The sequence below is a fragment of the Bison bison genome, unplaced genomic scaffold, assembly GCF_000754665.1.
Source record: "Bison bison bison isolate TAMUID 2011002044 unplaced genomic scaffold, Bison_UMD1.0 scf7180017851016, whole genome shotgun sequence".
NCBI classification, from domain to species: Eukaryota; Metazoa; Chordata; class Mammalia; order Artiodactyla; family Bovidae; genus Bison; species Bison bison.
Window position 1 is genome coordinate 877,207 of NW_011481589.1, and position 17,700 is coordinate 894,906.

A 17,700-nucleotide genomic window follows, 5' to 3' on the forward strand; every position below is an offset into this window, starting at 1 on the left:
AACTCCCGGAGTCCACCCAAACCCATGTCCATCGAGTTGGTGATGCCATCCAGCCATCTCATCCTCTGTCGCCCCCTTGTCCTCCTGCCCTCAATCTTTTCCAGCATCAGGGTCTTTTCAGATGAGTCAGCTCTTCATATCAGGTGGTCAAAGTACTGGAGTTTCAGCTTCAACATCAGTCCTTCCAATGAGTATTCAGGACTGATTTCCTTTAGGACGGACTGGTTGGATCTCCTTGCAGTCCAAGGGACTCTCAAGAGACTTCTCCAACACCACAGTTCAAAAGCATCAATTCTTCTGTGCTCAGCTTTCTTTATAGTCCAACTCTCACAGTCGTACATGACCACTGGAAAAACTATAGCCTTGACCTTTGTTGGCAAAGTAATGTCTCTGCTTTTTGACATGCTGTCTAGGTTGGTCATAACTTTCCTTCCAATGAGTAAGCGTCTTTTAATTTCATGGCTGCACTCACCATCTCCAGTGATTTTTGGAGCCCGGAAAAATAAAGTCAGCCACTGTTTCCACTGTTTCCCCATCTATTTCCCATGAAGTGATGGGACCGGATGCCATGACCTTAGTTTTCTGAATGTTGAGCTTTAAGCCAACTTTTTCACTCATCAAGAGGCTCTTTAGTTCTTCTTACCTTTCTGCCATAAGGGTGGTGTCATCTGCATATCCGAGGTTATTGATATTTCTCCCAGCAATCTTGATTCCAGCTTGTGCTTCTTCCAGCCCAGCGTTTCTCATGATGTACTCTGCATATAAGTTAAATAAGCAGGGTGACAATATACAGCCTGACGTACTCCTTTTTCTATTTGGAGCCAGTCTGTTGTTCGATGTCCAGTTCCAACTGTTGTTTCCTGACTGCATACAGGTTTCTCAAGAGGCAAGTCAGGTGGTCTGGTATTCACATCTCTTTCAGAATTTTCCACAGTTTATTGTGATCCACACAGTCAAAGTTGTTAAATTAGCCAACTTTTACTGAGCCTCCATCTCGTGTCAGGCTTCTACCCTCAAGTCCTTTTTCCCAAAGGTTTTTGTGCTTTCAACAGCTTTTGGTAGGCAAAATGTAATTGAGACAGATATACTGGAAAATGCAACTGCCATACAATATATTAACTATGATATATGGATTCCTAGCACACCAAAGGAATAAATATGAATGAATGGAGAAACACTTGAAGCAAGGAGATTTATTGACGATTGTTGTAAGTCTCTAAATTTTTCTAGGTGTCCGCAACTCCAGGCACAGGGAATACAGTCATAAACAAAACAAAAATCTTTGCCTTCTTGGAGCTTGAATTCAAAGGGGGAGAAACATAAAATCGATTTTTTTTTAAGTGAAAGCTATGACAATGCAGGTTAAATAAAAAGTTTGGAAGGAGAAGTGCAAAGATCCTACTTGAGTAGGAGATTATGAAACAACTAGGGCAGCAGATGAGATAAATTAATTGAAAAATATTGCTCGAATTTCCAGTTTATTTTCAAGAACCTATCATTTTTATAGTAAGTAACTCCACTAGATTGCCCTCCTTCAAAGCAGTGTTTTCCTTTCCCTTTATTACCAATTCCTAGCACAGCTTCCCAGCACATTGTAGTAAAATAGTCAGTGATATTTGTTGTTGAATAAATACCTGAAGTGACATGTCTCTTTAGAGGTACTGTGTTTTTTAAATTCTCCAAAGCAGTAACACATTACAAGTAATGATTCCCAAAACTGGGTTTGCCTCTTGGTGGTAGTTGTTCAGTCACTAAGTCTTGTGCAACTTTTTGAGACCAGGTGGACTTGCAGCACACCAGGCTTCTCTGTCCTTTATCTCTGGGAGTTTGTGCAAATTCATGTCCATTGAGTTGGTGATGCTATCTAACCATCTTATCCTCTGCCATCCCCTTCTCCTCCTGCCCTCAATCTTTCCCAGCATCTTCCAGTAAGCAGGCTCTTTGCATCAGGTAGCCAAAGTATTGGAGCTTTAGCATCAATCCTTCCAATGAATATTCAGCGTTGATTTCCTTTAGGATTGACTGGTGTGATCTCCTTGTTGTCGAAGGGACTCAGGAGTCTTCTCCAGCACCACAACTCTAAAGCATCAGTTCTTTAGCGCTCAGCCTTCTTTATGGTCCAACTCTCACAGGGAAGCCTGGCATGCTGCAGTTTCATGAAGTTGCAAAGAGTCAGAGGTGACTGAACAAGGACAACAAATGTCAAAAAACTGTATCTGGTTCTTTTCTTCAGGTTCTTTTACTCCAAGGACTCCTTGCCCTATATATATATATATATATATATATATATATATATATATATTACAGTAGGGAAGCTTCAAATTCAGACAATAATTGGAATTTTCTGACTAGAATCAAAGACCACATCCTAAAGTGTGACCTGTTTTTCCTTTTATAAAGAGACCTCTGAATCTTGCAGGTCACCAGACTATTACTATATATGTGTAGTAACAGGCTATTACTATATTACTATTGAAATATAGTAACAGTCTGTAATTAGGCATTCATTTATTCATTTAGCCAACAAAGTGAGCTCTAACATGTACCAAACACTGGGAATAGTAATGAACAAGAAGTTTTCTTGTTCTCTTGAAGCTTACAAGAGGATAAACTGGAAATGTGGAATGTTGATTCTAAGTTGAGTAAGAGTGCAGAGTTATCTATTTTACTTTAGTGTCTAAAATTTCCCTATTAATGATGCAGCATTGTCTTTACAACTCCTAACTGCCAGTAATATCCTTGAGAGAAATTTAAGCACCATTTTGTGAATGGATTTGTTCTGATTTCCCCCTCTTTGAATCACCCCATGGCCAACTTGAGATCACCATAAACCTGGGGTGGATGAAGACATTGCTAAATGTGGGAGGAAAGGCACAGAAAGAGGAAATAGGTAAAAAACATATTTACAGTTAAGTCCTGGGCCCACACTCTAGGCAATTATGCCTTTAGAGCTTTAGTTATTAATGTCCTACCCACTCCACGTTTGGTAGCCTTGTATCTAGGTCAGGAAGTAGGCATATTCTTGTAGAATCTTCTGTTGTGAGACTAAATATATGCAAAACATACCAAGGAATTTGTGTGACTATAAAAATAGTTTTCTCCTGTACTGTAAGCATACTTCTAGGAATAATTTGGTGTTCAAACTTCAAAATAAGTTAAGAGTAACTCTAAAACATATGTGAACTGCTCATGCTCCTGTGTGTGTTTCAGTCATGTCTGACTCTGTAATCCCATGGACTGTAGCTGCCAGGCTCTCTGTGCATGGAATTTTCCAGGCAAGAATACTAGAGTGGGTTGCCATTTTCTCCTCCAGGGTCTCTTCCCATGCCAGAGATGAAACCCTTGTCTCTTGCATCTCCTGCATTGACAGGTGGATTCTTTACCACAAGTTGTGTGCGTGCATGCTCAGACATGTCAGTTGTGTCCAACTCTTTGCATCCCTATGGACTGTAGCCCTCCAGGCTCTTCTACCCATGGGATTCTCTGGGCAAGAATACTGGAATGGGTTGCCTTGCCCTCCTCCAAAGGATCTTCCTGACCCAGGGATTGAACCCACATTTCTTGCATGGCAGGTAGATTCTTTACCCACTGAGCCAACTGGGAAGCCCATTTATCACTAGTTTTTCTGTTACAAATACTCCTCATTTGTAAGAGATCCTCATTTCTGATCTAAAGAGACAGATTTTGAGATTCAGCCTGTAAGGGAAAATGTGAAGATATAAAATGACACTTAAAATATATGAATCAGAAATGAGATCATATTACTCCCCTTTTTAAGACCTATCAGTGACTTATCACTTTGAATAAAATCTAGCTGTTTGTCATAGCCTATAAGACTCATACATGATTTCTGTTCTTCCTCTGTGTTTACAGTCTCCTCTACCATTCTGCCCTTTGCTCCATTCATATTGGCTTTCTTAATGTCTTCCAAAATACAAGGGTTTTTCTTGCCTTAGGATCATTATGTCTGTTCCTTTGCTTGGACTGTTCTTCCTTTACATTTTGCATCACTGTTTCCTTCTCACCATACTATGTCAGCTCAAATGTCACCTCTTAAGAGAGGCCTTCTCTTACCATTCTATCTAAAATAAGGGCTTCCCTGGTGGCTCAGGCAGTCAGAATGTGCCTGCAATGCAGGAGACCTGGGTTTGACCCCTGGTTCCGGAAGATCCCTTGGAGAAGGGAATGGTTACCCACTCCAGTATATTTGCCTGGAGAATTTCATACAGAGGAGCCTGGTGGGCTACAGCCCATGGGGTCACAAAGAGTCAGACACTACTGAGCGACTTACACCACACACACACACACACACACACACACACATTATCTGAATTTATTTTACACACACTTATTATCTGAAATTATATTATTTGCCCATTAGCTTATTGTCTATGTATGTTCTCTATTTTATAAGGTCCATTGGAGAATTGGTACTTTGTCTTTTCTCCCCCCATATACCCAACATCAACAATAGCATCTGATATATAGGGGATATTCAATAAATACTTGTTGAATTAAAAAATGAACAATACAGGAAAAAGGAGGGAAAACTGAAGTTTCAAGAGACCTAGGGATTCAGAAGAGAGGTGGTGGTGGTAGCGGTGGTGGTTTTGTCACTGAGTCATGTCTAACTCTTTCAACCTCATTGAATGTAGCCCCCAGATTACATTAAGATTAACATATACAGGGCTTCCTTGGTGGCTCAGTGGTGTGTGTGTGTATATATATATACACACACACATATATATATATGTATATGTATATATGTGTGTGTTGTTGTTGTTCAGTTCACTAAGTCATGTCCTACTCTGTAATGCAGCACAAAAGAATTCCCTGTCCTCCATTGTCTCCCAGAGTTTGCTCAAGTTCAGCTATGCATATATAGCTGAATCACTTTGCTGTGAACCTAAAACTAACACAACTTTATGAATCAATTATACTTCAATTTAAAAAAGAAAGTGTCTGGTTTTCCATCAGTCTTCTTCCCTTCCTTTCTGAATAATTATGTCTAATTATTATTAGCATAAGTTATTATGCACTTAGCATAATAACTATTAGCATAAGTGGGGCTAATCAAGATAGAAACCTGCACCCAGATATGCAAGAGCTGCCTGAAGAGAAGTGTTAGAGCATGAGCCATATGAAGAGGGTGAATACGTGGGCTGAGGGTGCAATGTATCAGAGTCCTAGCAGAATAAGGAGGATGAGGAGAGAGGGCAGTGGTAGTAATGGAGATTGGTTACATACAGGAGTGATTTATCAGATTAGTAAATATACTGAAGATAATGGGAGTCAGTTTCCTCACTGTGTGAGAAGGGAGTTACAGATATGAAAAGATAGGAATCAGAATGAAATCTGTGGTATTGGCCTAGAATTGTGGGTGTCACATGTGAGCTGACAACTTTTAATTGATAGATGTAAATATAGAGGTAGATGTTCATGTACACATGCATATGTGAGTATATATATGCATAACATATTTATAAGCCATGTTCTCTGAGAGGGCCTGGGAGCAGTGACACCCCAAAAGCAATGAGCATATCTAATACCTCCAACTTTGTTTCTAAATGCTGCTCTCCACTAAAAGGCAATTTTCCACTGAAAGGAACCAGGGCTTGTTGGAGAAATGGCTGATTTCAAGGCTCTAGGGCAGGGAAGGTACAAGATGAATCTGAAACATCTTGTATGCCAAAAAATAAGGAAATATTCAGAGAATGATGAAGACCTGTGAAAACAACACAGAGATTAGCTTGAAGAGGCTCTTATTCTCCCCACAGGAGCAGAATAGGACGACTTGAAAAAAATCAAAATAAATAATGATGGTGAATGATTATAGTCCATTGTATAGAATAGGAATGCATGCATCTGAACTGATATGAAGAAACAAATAGGGAGAAAAGAAAACTTTGTTTCAGTGGCATTCTGCAATAATGAATGTTGGAATTCCATTCATGATGGAATTATAAAATCATTTGATGATCGTAACAATAATAATCAACCAAGAAACATCTATGCGTGCTAACTTGGTGAAAATTTGATGAAGAATGGGAAATTTGCATGGTCTCAAAGTAACTCCCTGCAAAACTCTTAGTAGTTAAGGAGAAAAGAACAATTTCACAAAGAGAAAGCCTGGCAAGTACCATTTAATCAGTGAACACAGCATCAGTAATGAACAAATTGAACTGTACAAAAAAGATTTTCATGACCCAGATAATCATGATGGTGTGATCACTCACTGAGAGCTAAACAGCCTGGAATGTGAAGTCAAGTGGACCTTAAGAAGCATTACCATGAACAAAGCTAGTGGAGGTGATGGAAGCCCAGTTGAGCTATTTCAAATCCTAAAAGATGATGTTGTGAAAGTGCTGCACTCAGTATGCCAGCAAATTTGGAAAACTCAGCAGTGGCCACAGGACTGGAAAAGGTCAGTTTTCATTCCAATCCAAAAGAAAGGCAGTGCCAAAGAATGCTCAAACTGCCACACAATTGCACTCATCTCACATGCTAGTAAAGTAATGCTCAAAATTCTCCAAGCCAGGCTTCAACAATACATGAACTGTGAACTTCCAGATGTTCAGGCTGGTTTTAGAAAAGGCAGAGGAACCAGAGATCCAATTGCCAACATCTGCTGGATCATGGAAAAAGCAAGAGAGTTCCAGAAAAACATCTATTTCTGCTTTATTGACTATGCCAAAGCCTTTGACTGTGTGGATCACAATAAACTGTGGAAAATTCTGGAAGAGATGGGACTACCAGACCACCTGACTTGCCTCTTGAGAAATCTGTATGCAGGTCAGGAAGCAACAGTTAGAACTGGACATGGAACAACAGACTGGTTCCAAATAGGAAAAGGAGTATGTCAAGGCTGTATATTGTCACCCAGCTTATTTAACTTATATGCAGAGTACATCATGAGAAATGCTAGGCTAGATGAAGCACAAGCTGGAATCAAGATTGCAGGGAAAAATATCAATAACCTCAGATATGCAGATGACACCACCTTTATGGCAGAAAGTGAAGAAGAACTAAAGAGCCTCTTGATGAAAGTGAAAGAGGAGAGTGAAAAAGTTGGCTTAAAGCTCAACATTCGGAAAACTAAGATCATGGCATCTGGTCCCATCACTTCATAGCAAGTAGATGAGGAAACAGTGGCAGACTTTAATTTTTTGGGCTCCAAAATCACTGCAGATAGTGATTTTCATGCAGCCATGAAACTAAAAGATGCTTACTCCTTGGAAGAAAAGTTGTGACCAACCTAGACAGCATATTAAAAAGCAGAGACATTACTTTGCCAACAAAGATCTGTCTAGTCAAGGCTATGGTTTTCCAGTAGTCATGTATGGATGTGAGAGCTGGACTATAAAGAAAGCTGAGTGCCAAAGAATTGTTGCTTTTGAACTGTGATGTTGGAGAAGACTCTAGAGAGTCCCTTGGACAGCGAGGAGATCCAACCAGTCCATCCTAAAGAGCAGTCCCGAGTGTTCATTGGAAGGAATGATGTTGAAGCTGAAACTCCAGTACTTTGGCCACCTGATGTGAAGAGCTGACTCATTTGAAAAGACCCTGATGCTGGGAAAGATTGAAAGTGGGAGGAGAAGGGGACAACAGAGGATGAGATGATTGAATGGCATCACTGACTTAATGGACATGAGTTTGGGTGAACTCTGGGAGTTGGTGATGGACAGGGAAGCTTGGCGTGCTGCAGTGCATGGGATCAGAAAGAATCTGACACAGCTGAGCGACTGAACTGAACTGAGTGGTATGCAATGAGGGAAAAAACCAGCATACTTCTGTGCTATCTCTGCTGAAAATGTAAAACCTGAATCTAATTAAAAAGAAACATCATAAATACAGATTGGGAGAAATATTCTGTAAAATAATTTACATGATCTTTAAAAGGGAAAGGTTACAAAAATCAAAGGTTCAGGAACTGTTTTGCTTTAAGATTAATGAGATTTGAAAATTAAATGCATCACTATAAAGGACATTATTGGGACAGTTTGATAAACTTGAATGGAATCTGTGGATTAGACAATAGTAATGCATAGATGTTAATTTCCTGACAATGGATGTATAGGTGTAAAAAACTATAAAGCATTCTATATATAAACAGAATTATTATTATTTGCAGTGCCTAATACATAACTGATATGCAAGAAATATTTGCAAAATGGGATGTGGAAACATGCTAAATACTTGGAGGAGAACAGGAGATCATATGTGATATCTGCTCTGAATTGTTTACGGCATATAATTATGGAGATAATATATTCAAAAGAAGATTTAAACTAACTCAAAGTTTATATAAGACAATAACATAAGAGAAGTCACAAGGTTATATATGATAATTGATATAATGTTATCATAATGTTATATACCACTGAGCCACCAGGGAAGCCCTATATAATTGATAATTTGGGGGTGGTGAGGCATCATATGGATAACTTATTCTAAAAGTTTCAGGGGTGGGGAAGGCCTCCTTTGTACCGTTCTTACAAATTTTCTGTAAGTTTGAAATTTTTAAAAAAGGAAAAAACATTACCAAGGAGATCAAAAAGAATACCATTTGAAACACTGGAACTGCATGCAAGTGTCCTAAATGTAAAATATGATTCCAGGAATTGTGTGTAGAAAAACAGTGCTTTGTAGGTATAATGGTAGCAATTGTTCTCCATCTGATCACACTCTCCAAGATCCTGTTCAAGACCTTCTTCCTGCTGCAATCCTTCTGTGAGTCTTTCATCCCACACTTACCATCCATTCCATAGTTGAACTCAGGATACATATTTGTTTTGTATCACTTCTTTGTTGCTTAATCATATGTAACCTTGTGACTTCTCTTGTGTTATTATCTTATGTAAATTTTGAGTTACGGTTTAAATCTTCTTCTGAATATGTTATCTCCATAATTATATGTTGTAATCAACTTAAGAGGGCTTCCCTGGTGGCTCAGCAGCAAAGAATCCACCTGCCAATGCAGGAGACTTGGGTTTGATCCCTGGGTCAGGAAGATTCCCTGGAGAAGGAAATGGCAACCCACTCCAGTATTCTTCCCTGGAAAATCCCAGGGACAGAGAAGCTTAGTGGGCTCTAGTCCATGGGGTTGCAAAGAGTGGGATACAATTTAGTGACTAAACAGCAACAACAAAACTTAAGAGCAGGTATCAGATATGATCTCTTGTTCTCCCAAGTACCTGGCAATCAAGTTTCCACATCCCACTTTGCAAGTATTTCTTGCATATCAACTATGTATTAGGCACTGTAAATAATAATTCCTGTCATATATAGAATGCTTTATAGTTTTTACAGCACCTACACATCCATTATCTCGCTTCCTGTACATAACAACTCTGTGAGGTAGGCGCCAGGACATGATAAACATGCTTAGAGAGGAACTGTGATTTACTGGAAGTCACACAGCTATTTAAAAGCAGAACTGAGATACTTAGTCTTTAGATTCCAAGTCCAGTGCCTTTTCCACACCAGCATAGGAAACAGGTAAGAAGTCTGGACACACTGATGGTCATAGATACTGTATGTTTTCTATTGCTCCTGTAACAAATTGCCACAAACTTAGTGGCTAACACAACACAGATATATTATCTTACAATTCTGTAGGACAAAACCCTGACCCAGGTATCACTGGGCTAAAATTAAAGAGTCAGCAGAGTTGCATTTCTTTCTAAAGGTTCTAGAAGAGAATCTATTTCATTGCTCTTTCTAGCTTCCGGAAGCTGCTCACATTTTTTTGCTCATGTCCCTCTTTCTCCATCTTCAAAACAAGCTACAGTGCATCTCTCAATGCCTTTCCTCTACAATTACATCTTCCTTTGACTCTCCCATTTATTAAAAATCCCTTATGATTAAGTTGGACCCACCCAGATAATCCAAGATAATCTCCCTATTTTAGGGTCAGTTGATTTAGCAATCTTAATACCTTCTGCAACCTTAGTTCCCCTTTGCTGTGTGTCTGAACATGTTCCTAGATTCCAGAGATTAAGATGTGGACATCTTTTGGGTGGGGGGACTATTCTATTATGTGTATGTTCTTAAAGTTTCACTTCTCAAAGATGCACTGAGCATTTTAACAACTCATCATGTGACCAATTTTTCCACCTACTAAAAATCAATCACCACATTCCAACAGGATTCTTTGTTTACTGATACGTTAACTTTTAGAAATTAGTTTCTATGAAAAGTAAGCCAGAGTTTGATTTACAAAAATTAGCATTTTTTGAGTCCATTGGTTCTTAATTCACTTAAGGGACCTGAGGCCAGTGACCTTAAGTAACTTGCCCAAGGCCACACAGCTATTAAGGGGTAGAGCAGGTATTCAAACTAGCAAATCTCTTGGCTTTTCCAATATACCATTTTATCACCAAGATCAGCCTGATTCTAGGGCCTAATGCTCTAATCTAATGCCTGTCATTTAAACATTACTTTGTTGCTTTGGATCATCCATTTCTTATGGAGTGCCTTGAAAATGCAAATCCGTGCAATAGAGGATTAAATAAGATATGTGTTTACATGTGTGTTGGAAAAAAATGTATGTGATGTATGTATGCCTTAGTTTATAAGCAGACAGTTGTGATTGAAAAGAAAAGCCTAGAAATGGTTGGTTTAAGTCCTAACTGCCACCTGTATGATTTTTTTCTGGCCAAGCCATGTGGCTTGCAAGATCCAGGGCTCCTGCAGTGGAAGCAGAGTCCTAACCATTGAACCACCAGGGAATTAATTCCCTGCGTGTATGATCTTTGAAAAGGGCTCAACTCTGGTAAGGGGCTTCCCTCGTGGCTCAGGGATAAAGAATCTGCTGCAATGCAGAAGACGCAGGTTTGATCTCTGGGTTGGGAAGATCCCCTGAAGGAGAGCACAGCAACCCTCTTAAGTTTTCTTTCCTGGAGAATCCCACGGACTGAGGTGGCCCGTAAATAGGCCACAATCCGTAGGGTCAAAAAGAGTCGGACATGACAAACTCTGGTAACTCTCAACAATGGTTTTCCATCTATAAAATACATCTTTCATAGTGTTGTTTAAATGCCATAGTTTAAATGCCATAGGTTTAAATGCCATAGTTCTTGAATATCATGTACACAGACCTGGCCTAAAGTATTAATTAATATGTTATCAGGAACTGTTGGCAAGTATTGACTATAAAGATCCTGATGACTACTTAACTCCCCAGTTGATGGGAAGTAGGTGATTTCTTGATTAATCACAAGGTGGAGCTAGAGCCATGGGAATGTATGTCCTGTTCTTGAACAAGAATTTTGGATTTTAGGTGGGGGGAAAGAAAAGCCTTTCTATTTGAGTTCTGTTTGTTTATTTTTGGCTGTGTTGGGTCTTCGTTGCTGTGTGTGGGCTTTCTGTAGTTGAAGTGAGCTGGGACTACTCTCAGGTTGCAGCGCACGGGCTTCGGATTGTGGTGGCTTCTCTTGTTGCAGGGAGCATGGGCTCTAGGGCTCCTGGGCTCAGTAGATGTGACGCATGGGCTTAGTTGCCCCAAGGTATGTGCAATCTTCTCAGATCAGGGATCAAACTCGTGTCTCCTGCATTGGCAGGAAGATTCTTAATCACCAAACAATCAGAGAAGTCTATTTTTTTTAATTGAAGTATAATTGCTTTACAACGTTGTGTTGGTTTCTGCTGTACAACAACATGAATCAGCTATAAATATATAATATTCCCTCCCTCTTGAGCCTCCTTCCCACTCTGTTTTAGTCTTGACAAAATAAATCCTGTCTCCATTTAAGCCACTGCTGATATTACTCCATTGCGAGAGCTCAGGGGTTTTTGTTTGGCTGGTTGGTTTTTGTTTTACAAAACGAGCCAGATGGACAGAGGAGATTTCAATAGATATTCCTTAATAATGTAAATTTCACTTCTACTTGGAGAAGACTATACAGTTATGAGAGAAAATCTCTAATTCACTTTATTTTCTTTACCTTCTTCAGTCCGGAGAACAGAGGCAGTTCTTGTCTACACCCCTTGCTCCAAAAGGCATATTTATCATTTTTCCCAAGGAGCCCATTGGGTACCCATACAAATAGGACTCCTGGAAGTCTACTTAGCATCCCAAGATTCTAAGGATGTAGATTAGGCTTCTGTTGTTCTCAAAGGATCACTTTGAATGTTTGTTTTTTTAAGCTTGTTAAAAACTTAACTCTCAAGAGGGTGTGGAGAAAAGAACCCTAGTACAGCGTTGATAAGAATGTAGTCACTATGGAATTGGTGCAGTCACTATGGAAGACAGTATGGAGATTCCTCAAAAAATTAAAAATGGAACTATCATATGATTCAGCAATTCCATTCCTGGGCATACATCCAGAAAAGACAAAATCACTAACTTGAAAAGATATCTGCACCTCCATGTTCATAGCAACACTATTTACAATAGCCAAGACATGGAAGCAACCTAAATACCCATTGACAGATGAATGGATAAAGGAGATGTGGCATATATATGTATATACTGGCGTGCTGCAGTCCATGAGGTCACAAAGGGTCGAGCATGTCTTAGCAACTGAAAAACAAATATACTTTACTCAGCCATAAAAAAGAATGAAATAATGCTATTTGCAGCAACATGGATGGACCTAGAGATCATCATACTAAGTGGAATAAGTTAAAGACAGATATCATATGACATTACTTATATGTGAAATCTGAAAAAAAAAATACAAATTTATGGTTACATAAGGAGAAGGGAATGATAAATTAGGAGTTTAGGATTAACAGATATATACTACTATGTATAAAATAGATAAACAATAGGGACTTACTGCATTGCACAAGGAAGTATACTCAATATCTTCTAATAACCTATAATGAGAAAGAATCTAGAAAAGAATATATACATATGTATGTATATATGGGCTTCCCAGGTGGCACTAGTGGTAAAGAACCCGTCTGCCAGTGCAGGGGAGATCAGAGACAAGGGTTTAATCTCTAGGTCAGGAAGATACCCTGGAGGAAGGCATGGCAACCCACTCCAGTATTCTTGCCTGGAGAATCCCATGGACAGAAGAGCCTGGCAGGCTGCAGTCCACAGGGTCACAAAGAGTTGGACACAACTGAAGTGACTTAGCATGCATGCATGCATATGTATATATACATATAACTGAATTACTTCACTGTACACCTGAAACTAATACAACATTGTAAATCACCTACACTTTAATTCACAAAAGAAATCTTGATTTTCAATACATTCAGGCTTGATCTTGTAGACTATATATCTATTTAGAACAACAAAAGATTCTAAATAGCCAAAACAATCTTGAGAAAGAACAAAGCTGGAGGCATCACACATCTTGATTTCACACTATATTGCAAAGCTATGGTAATCAAAACAGTATGATACTGGAATAAAAACACACAGATCAATGAAACAGAGTAGAGGCCAGAATTAAACCCATGCATATATGATCAATTAACTTAGAGCAGAGGTATCAAGAATATATAATAGGGAAAGGACAATCTCTTCAATAAATGTTGGGAAAACTGGACATCCATATGCAAAAGAATGAAGCTCTTATCTTACACCTTACACAAAAATCAACTCAAAATGGATCAAAGTCTTAAACTTAGACACCAAACCACAAAACTCCTAGAAGAAAACATAAGGAGTAATTTCCTTAACATTGATTGGTCTAACCATGATTTTTGGAGAATTTGGCACTAAAAGCAAAGGCAACAAAAATAAAAATAAACAAGTGAAATTATATCAAACTAAAAAGCTTCTGCACAGCAAAGGAAACAATTCATAAAATGAAACGCAGCCTACAGAATGGGAGGAAATACTTGCAAATCATATATTTGATAAGGGGTTAATATACAAAATACACAAAGAACTCATGACTCAATAGTAAAAAGGCAAAGAATCTCATTTTAAAAAGAAAAGAGGTCCTGTATAGACATTATTCCAAAGAAGACATACAGATGGCAAAAAGGTACATTAAACGGTGCTCAGCATCACCAATCATCAGGGAAATGCAAATCAAAACCGCACAAATCATTGCACAACTGTTAAAATGGCTATTATAAAAATAAAAGACACAAAATAACAAGTGTTGACAGGGATGTGAAAAAAATAGAACCCTGTACATACACATACACACACATATATATAGGGCTTCCCTGGTGGCTCAGTGGTAAAGACTGTCTGCCAATGCAGGAGATTAAGGTTCGATCCCTGGATCAGGAAGATACTCTGGAGAAGGAAATGGCAACCCATTCCAATATTCTTGCCTGAGAAATGCCATGGACAGAGGAGTCTGGCAGGCTACAGTACATGGGATCACAAAAGAGCTAGACACAAGTTAGCAACTAAATGTGTGTGTGTGTGTGTGTGTGTGTGTGGAGAGAGAGAGAGACAGCTGGTTCTCAAGGTCATTAATTTGGTAACATATATTCTGATTCTCAAAAAGGACAATGTAACATGCAGCATTTCCCAAACTTGCTTGACTATAGGACACCCTGTGCTTCTCTTTTTTTTAATTTTTATTTTTTGGCAATGAATATTCTACTCTGTGAGAAAAAATTTGAAAGAGGCTGATTTATAGTTTTGTTTTTCTTACGCTGATCTGCCTGTTCTTAGCTATCCCATTACCCACTATCAGGGCATGTTAAATAAGGCTTCCCTGGTGGATCAGATAGTAAAGAATCTTCCTGCAATGCAACAGACCAAGGTTCAGTCCCTGAGTCAAGAAGATACCCCAGAGAAGGGAATAGCTACCCACTCCAGTATTCTTGCCTGGAAAATTCCATGGACAGAGGAGCCTGGAAGGGTACAGTCCTTGGGGTCACAAAGAGTCAGATAGGACTGAGCGACTAACACTTTCACTTTCAAATGAATAACTCCTAGAATGAGAAGTGATGCTCCCTGGAAGTCCTCAGAGAAGCAAGTTGTTCACTGTCATTCCACCAAGCTCGTTCCTCCAAGGACCAACCCAGAGTGGGTTTTAATGACCAAACCCACAGGAAGAATAGTCAAAAAGAAAGGGCTAAAACCTAACCTGACTTCCTACAAGGAATTCAAGTCACAGCCAGGGAACCAAGACTTTTATATATAAATATTTCTTGTTTTGCATTCCTGTTCTGTTCCCCCAAAATGGTTGGTAATAAAATCCTTTAAACAAAATGACTCTTTGAATTTGTGGTCTAAGGAGAAAGAAAGATGAAGAGAGGGTATATTTAATTCTGGAATTGGATTGAGAGAAGGATGGGGTGGAGAGGGAATAGAATAACCCAAAACAGAATTACTGAGTCACCTGGGAGTCCCAAGTGTGCAGGTACAGTTCATTCATATTCAGTTCTGCATGACAGCCCGTTGTATGAATCTACCATGATATACTTATCCATTCTATAGATCTTTGGTAGTCACCAAGAAGAGAGGGAAAGAGACAGAGTCTGTGGAATATGTAAAAAGGAAGACAGAACAAGGAAAGCTCTTCCTAGCTTGTACAGTGGGATTCAGAGTTTTAAAAAATTCCTTGACTCCCTATCATGGATGGGGAGGTCCTAGGCCAAAGTTGGATATCCATTAAGTTGTTCAAACACATATTTTTGTACTTTCTAGTGTCAACATCATTCTAGCAAAAAAAAAAAGAAAAATCTCTGTCCTCACAATCTTTCATTCTAGTGGGAGTTTATTATATTTTATTTTAATTTTTACTGTAAGATATATCACACATACAAAAGGTTATCTACAACATATTAAAGAATAATTATATTAAAGAGTAATCATAAAGCAAATACACATCTACAAACAGCCTAGTTTAAGAAATAGAATGTTACCAGTACATGAGTCCCCCATGTGGCTCTTTTGTATCATATTTCCCTCCCCCATAGAGGTAATAACTGTATTGAATTTTATGTTAATAATTCCCTTGCTTTTCCTTGTAAATTTTACCACAATGTCTCTGTATCCCCAAACAATATTGTATCAGTTAGGGTCCTGGCAGGAAACAGATGGCACACTCAAATTAGTATAATTTGAGGAGAGTTTATTAAAGGAATTATTTACAAAGGTGCAGGCAGGATACAGAAGAATACAACAACAGGATATTATCTTTAGGCTAGTAACAGTGCTCTTTATCACCATAGGCTTCAAGCAAGAGTAGTGGAGGTGGTTTCAGGAAGCCAGACAGAGAGAGCCTCCTGATAGGAGCTGAGACCTTCATTGGAGGGAATCCAGCTTCCCTATAGCAACCCATAGCAAGGGTACCAGAGAATAAACACAACCCCACTTGCTTCTACCTCTCCAATCTTCTGCTGGTGCCTCCCATCAGCCAAATCTAAGCAGAAGCTACAAGTCATAAAGGGCCCATAGATTGGGTCCACTCAGTGCAGCCTCCTGGAAATAGAAGTGTGGAAAGTGAATCTGGAGGGTCAAACTGAAGTTATCTGGGCAAAATATATTGCTTAGATTTGCCTGTTTAAGTTTACATAAATGGAACCATTTAGTATGTTATTCTTCTGTTACTTACCTTTATTGTTTATTCATTAAAATAGTTCAGTTGTATAGCTACGTGTGTGTGTGCTCAGTCACTGTGTCCAACTCTTTGCAACCCCATGGACTATAGTCCGCCAGGCTCCTCTAGCTATGGAATTTTCCAGGCAAGAATACTGGAGTGGGTTGCCATTTCCTCCTCCAGGGGATCTTCCTGACCCAGGGGTTGAACCCATGTCTCTTGCATCTCCTGCATTGGCCTGCAGATTTTTTACAACTGAGTCACCTGGGAGTTCCAAGTGCGCAGGTACAGTTCATTCATATTCAATTCTGCATGATAGCCCATTGTATGAATCTACCATGATATACTTATCCATTCTATAGTTGACAGACATTTGGACTGTTTCTGGCTTTCTGTTTTTACAAATGGTACTGCTTTAGAATTCTTATGTATATCTCTTGCTACGCAAGCACAAGAATGCATATACATATGCAGTTGCTAGATCATGCAATGTGTGCAAGTTAAATATATAATACCAAACTATTTTCCAAAGTCCTACTAATTTAAACTCCAACTAGCATTAAATGAGGGTTCCTGTCACCCTACAGTTTCACCATAACCTGGTTATGAGTTTCTAATTTTTGTCAGTCTGGTCAGTGAGAAATAGTGATTTGTGATTTTAATTTTCACCTTCTTGTTTCTAACAAAGTTGAGCATCTTTTCACATGCTTTTTGGCCTTAATACAATGGTATTTTTCCTTTTGCTCATTTTACTGTTGAGTTTTTCTCTCTTTCTTTTGTCAGTCGTATGTTATCAATATCCTCTCCCCTTTAGGTTTGTTTTTTCACTCAGAATAAGGTTATGTTAAATTAGACTTTTTTTCCTTCATGGCTTGCACTTTTAGTTCCCATTTAAAAAAATCCTTCTCTATCCTGAAGTCATAAAAATATTTTCCTATTTTGTCTTCTGAAAGTTCTATTGTTTTACATTATGCTTTGAGATTTAAGTCTTAAATCTAGCTAGTACTGATATTTGTATATAGTATAAGTTAGGGATCAGATTTTTTTTTCCATATAGATAACCAGTTAGTGAATAGTCCATCTTTTCCCAACTGATCTGTAAATGCTTTCTGTGACAAAAAAAAAAACACAAATTGTTTCCGTGTATGTATTAATCTTTTCCTGGATTCTCAGTGTATTCTGCTGACCTGCCACAGAGCTTGAGAATCTACCCTTAAGGACTTCA